This window comes from Gordionus sp. m RMFG-2023, chromosome 2, assembly GCF_954871325.1.
Source record: "Gordionus sp. m RMFG-2023 chromosome 2, tfGorSpeb1-WG-v2, whole genome shotgun sequence".
NCBI lineage: Eukaryota > Metazoa > Nematomorpha > Gordioida > Chordodea > Parachordodidae > Gordionus > Gordionus sp. m RMFG-2023.
In genome coordinates this window covers 38,320,483-38,326,613 of record NC_088776.1, presented here as the reverse complement: position 1 = coordinate 38,326,613, position 6,131 = coordinate 38,320,483, and positions in this window count along the sequence as shown.

Below are 6,131 nucleotides of genomic sequence, written 5' to 3'. Positions count from 1 at the left end.
ATATATTGTAAAGTTGTTAAAATAAAATTTCAGTGAAGATGTACCATAGAAGAGTGATTGTCATCATCGTTATTTTTTAACTTTTTTGAATTTTTTTAAAGTAAATAGGTAAAAATATATATTGTAAAGATGTTAAAATAAAATTTCAGTGAAGATGTACCATAGAAGAGTGACAATTGTCATAATCGTTATTTTTTAACTTTTTTGAATTTTTTTAAAAATAAATAGGTAAAAATATACATTATAAAGATGTTAAAATAAAATTTCAGTGGAAATTTACCATAGAAGAGTGACAATTGTCATAATCGTTATTTTTTAACTTTTTTGAATTTTTTTAAAGTAAATAGGTAAATTAATATATTGTAAAGATGTTAAAATAGAATTTCAGTGAAGATGTTCCATAGAAGAGTGACCATAGGCGTAGCTAGGGAGGAACAAGGGGAAATCCCCCCTTAAGAATTTTATCACTTTTTGTGAATATCATTTTAAGCTAATAAAAAATATCCCCCTTAGTCCTCCTCCCACTCTCCTTGAGCCCCAAAAATGTATGCATATATCTTAAACAATAATTCGAAAGAAAGAATGTAAAAGTTGATATTTTTTTATAAAACTATTCATTATAATTTATACATTTTTGGAAAAAAGCATTTATATATATAAAAAGTGAACCAAAAATGTATTTTAAGAAAAGGAATATAAGCCAAAGATAAGTCTTAAGACAAAAGTGAAATGTATTATAATTATTAATAATAGATCCATAAAATTACTAAATAATATAATATATCAAATATATTAATAAAGTGAGTAATTTTAATTTATTTATCTTAATAAAAGAAAAATATTATAAAAATATTATAAAACTATTTATTTTTTTTATTTTTTTTTTTTACATTTTATTATTTATTAAATTCGTGATGTATAAAACATGATAAAATAAAATAAAAATATTATATAAAAACCGTGGTGGGACTACAAGTTCCCAAAAAACAAAAATAATTATATTTTAAAATTATGATTTGTAGGTTTTGTTTTAAGAAATAAAATTCTTTAGTTTCTGATGTAAGGGCTCTTATCTTATCCCCTATATTTTTTAAAAACTTTAAAGTTCCACTTGGCATATGTCCAAGGGAAGAGATAACAATCGGTGTAAAAATATAATTTGTGAATTTGGAATATTTCATTGTTTTTTTTTCTCGGCTATATCAACCGGATTAGAATTTAAATTTTTTGGGAAAGAAGATACGCATGTGAAGTCCCAAATTAAGGATTTCCCTAAAGACCAAGGCACGGAAGTTAAGCCATCAGGTCTTAGGCCATCATCTAACGATAAATTTGTAGGCTCCAGGATGTTTGGTATTCGGGCCCTGGTAAGAGAACGGCTAATAGCTAAATTAATTGCTGCATGCCTTGCATGCCTGCCTTGACTATATATACAATTTAGACCATGTCTCCCTTTGGAGTCAACTAATGTTTTACATTTGATGCATGTATGTGGTTGAACAATGATTGATAAAATTAAATCATAAATTAAATAAAAAAAATAAAGCACAATACAAACAGTGGAATATTATATGTCGTAGATTTACAGTATATCTAATTTTATCAATATCAGAGCTGGTTTAGTCAATTTTTAGACCCAAGCCACGGGTCTGAACTAACCAATTAACAAAAATCTTTTTTTATTTAAATAGTTTTCAAATCAAGAAATTTATTTAGTAGATTTACAAATCAATCATCTTACTTTCAAATTTAAATGGTTATGTAATTAAAAAGTGTGCTCTCCTCCTCGCCTAATAAAATAAACGGGCATAGGCTAAAAGTCAGCTCGTTTCAACAAAAAAGTTCAAAAATAACGATTATAGCAATTGTCACTTTTCTGTGGTATCTTCACTAAAATTTTAATTTAACATTTTTACAATATATATATTTACCAGTTTGCTTTAAAAAAATTCAAAAAAGTTGAAAAATAATATTATGACAATTGTCACTTTTCTATGGTACATCTTCACTGAAATTTTAACTTAACATGTTTACAATAAATATTTTTACCTATTTGCTTTGAAAAAATTAAAAAAGTTCAAAAATAACGATTATGACAATTGTCACTTTTCTATGGTACATCTTAACTGTAATTTTATTTTAACATCTTTATAATATATATTTTTACCTAGTTTTAAAAAAATTCAAAAATGTTAAAAAATAAAAATTATGACAATTATCACTTTTCTATGGTACAACTTCACTGAAATTTTAACTTAACATGTTTACAATAAATCTTTTACCTATTTGCTTTGAAAAAATTCAAAAAAGTTCAAAAATAACGATTATGACATTTGTCACTTTTCTGTCGTATCTTCACTAAAATTTTAATTTAACATGGTTACAATATATATTTTTACCTATTTTCTTTGAAAAAATTCATAAAAGTTTACAAATAACGATTATGACAATTGTCACTTTTCTATACATCTTCTCTGAAATTTTATTTTAACATCTTTACAATATATATTATTACCTATTTGTTTTAAAAAAATTCAAAAAGGTTAAAAGATAACAATTATGACAATTGTCACTTTTCTATGATACATTCACTGAAATTTTATTTTAACATCTTTACAATATATATTTTTACCTATTTTCTTTGAAAAAAATCAAAAATGTTCACAAATAACGATTATGACAATTGTCACTCTTCTAAGGTACATCTTCACTATAACGTTAATATAACATGTTTCGATATATATTTTTACCTATTTGCTTTGAAAAAATTCAAAAAAAGATTAAAAATAACGATTATGACAATTGTCACTTTTCTATGGTACATCTTCACTGAAATTTTAATTTAACTATCATTGAATTTAACATGTTTCCAATATATATTTTTACCTATTTAATTTAAAGAAGTTCAAAAATAACGATTATAACAATTATCACTTTTCAATGGTACATCTTCACTGAAATTTAAATTTAACATGGTTACAAAATATTTTTACCTATTTACTTTAAAATAACTCAAAAAACTTCAAAAATAACGATTATGAATATGACAATTGTCACTTTTCTATGATACATCCTAATTTAAATTTTAATTAACATATATATTTTTGCCCATTTGATTCAAAGAAATTAAGAAAAACAAAAAATTCTTAAAAATAACGAATATGAGATTTGTGACTTTTCTATGGTTTATCTTCTCTGATATCTCAAGTAGTCGGAAGAACTAGAGTAACCTCGACTATACAGTGGTCAAGTTTGGTTAGGCTTAAAAAATTTATTTAGTTGACTAAATTAATAGATAAATAGATCAACTTAGTCGACTAAATTAGTTGTTTTAGTCGAATATATTAGTCTTTTTAGTAACGTTTTTAGTCGATTTTCATGACTACGACTATTAGTCGTAGTCGAAAGAACTCGACTAATTAACAACACTAATAGAAAGTGAAAAAGAATACACTTTCTTATAAACTCCTTACAAAATACTAGAAAGCAAAGAAATTCCTCAATTCGAGGCAATGTTATTCAGTTAGTTCCTATTTTCAAAAATAAAGGTGACCCAAGTAATTATAATATTTAAAGAAATAAAATAAGATTACACCGTCTTAACTCTACGAATGAATAACAGAAAAAAGGTTAAGAGACATAGTCAAAATAGGAGAGACTCAGTGCGGTTTCATGCCTGGAAGATCAACGCCTGACGCAATTAGACAATGAGTAAAAAATACACGAAAAGAAATAAAGTTTCGTAAAGCCATCTATTTAAAGAAAACAGATTTTCAGGAAAACTTATTTTTGGGCTTTACTAGCCAAATATATGAAAGGTTTATTAGAATCATATAGGACTAGCACAATAAACATACCACAATGATCCAAAGCACAAATGGCACATCAGTTTATTTCTAATAGCCGAAAAAATTCATCAAGGGCCAGCTCTTATCCACTCGTGTTTGCAACAGCAATATATGTTCTATCACAGATTAATTCGAGAGCAAACCCTATGGAATATGATATTTATAGATGATAGTAATACTTGCAGAAACAAATGATGAAATAAAAGGAAAATTAACTAGTTGAAGAGGAAAAACAGAATATAAGGTAATAGTTGGATATGAAACATAAATTAACAAGCATTTGAAAGCTACAAATAAGCGTTCCACTTTGCAAAAAAATTGGACAATTGAAAAAAGAAATAAAATGAATCAAGGGTTGAGATGGAGAAATTTATCAGGAATTCTCCTTTACAAAAGAATTCCACAAATGAAAGGGGAAGATATACTGTTTCATAGGCTAGCCAACTATGCTCTATAGTTCGTAAACATGGCCAAGAACAGATAAGTTTACAGATAATGCGGAAAATAAAAGGTGGGATAACCAAAAAGAAAAGATTCGAAATATATATGTACTTGGAAGTATAAAGGTAGTACCCATAAAAACTTGAAGACAGACTAAGATGATTTTAAGATCTTAGAATTGATGGGTAAATGGAAGAGAGGCAGAAGTGAGTCCATAAAGTGAAAGCCAATTCACAAAATATAAATCGAATCAGACGGTTGTATGCACATAAAATGGAGAGATGAAAGAACTTACCACCCGTAAAATTGTAAATAAAAATAGGACATCTCCAAACTTCTTCCACTTCAGAATGCTTCTCAGAGTAAATTTCTTATCCATTAATTTGATAAACTGATTATAATAATTTCAAGGAATTTTATTAGGGAACCATATATCTCCCCAATTTTTCGATATCCTTTATAATTTTTAACATTTTCAGCTTCTGCCGTTGTTTCGATTATAGCTAGAACAGCGTTGATGCTTTCAGTGTCTACATAGAGTAGTAGAGATTTGCATGCCTGGTCAATACATCTAAAATAAATATACGGGGCTGTCCACAAAAAAATAGAGATGCCAGGCGAGCTTAATAGGTGAAAAACATTTCCAACCTAATATATTTTATTTATGATCATTAATACATAAATATGATCCCCCCCCCCTAAATTTTGTGTTTAATAAGAAAATCATAAAACCGAAATCCTTATCATTATTGGTTTTTTCCATAGGATATATTTCTAGATTTTAAAAAATCGGGCAGGGTAACCTTAGTAAAAAAAATTGGAACCGGGCCGGGTATACATTTGGACGGGTCGGTCAAAACCTAAATCCCAAAAGAGCCGGGTCTAAAAATTTTGCCATGCAGACCTCTAAAATATTGCAGCTATTTGCCTTCATATATCTTTGAGGGGTGTAGCGAATAAAAAAAAATTGGAGGGGGGGGGGTAGGGATAAATGACGTATCGCCTCTAATTTTATTTCCACTATGTAGACCCTGAATGCTTTGGTAGATTATGGTGGTTCGTTTATTGTGCACATCAAAATATTATAGATATCCTCTAATTTCAGCTCTCCATTGATTTCGTCGGAAACTATGTCGTTTTCTCCAAGCCGCTTCAACAACTGTGATTTCCTCTAGATCTACATTTTCAACTTCATTAGTTATACACATTGATAAATCTAAAAATTATTTATTTTATCTAATTCAATATAAAAATACTTGTGAATCAGATTTTGTGTAAGTAAATATTATCTTGATTAAAATTTAAGAGGGAAAATTAAAATGTCTAGTGGATGCTTAAATATGATGGAGATAGAGTGGAATGAATTCGTTAATAATTGATATTAAAATTCATATTTTTAAAAATAAGAAATCTGTCAAACCAAGAAATATAAAATTGAGGAATATATCTATCATATGTTTGATCAAGACATAAGCGTAGCCAGAAGGGGTTGCAAGGGGAAATCCCCCCTTCCCCCAGAAATTTATTACTTTTTGTGAATATCATTTTAGGCTTATAAAAAATATCCACCTTAGTTCTCCCCCTACTCCCTGACCCCCAAAAAATGTATGCATATATCTTAAACAATAATTTGAAAGAAAGAATGTAAAAGTTGATATTTTTTTATAAAACTATTCATCATAATTTATACATTTTTGGAAAAAAGCATTTATATATAAAAAGTAAACCAAAAATATTTTTTTAAGAAATGGAATATAAGCCAAAGATAAGTCTTAAGACAAAAGTGAAATGTATTATAATTATTAATAATAGATCCATAAATATTTTTATAAAGTGAGTAAT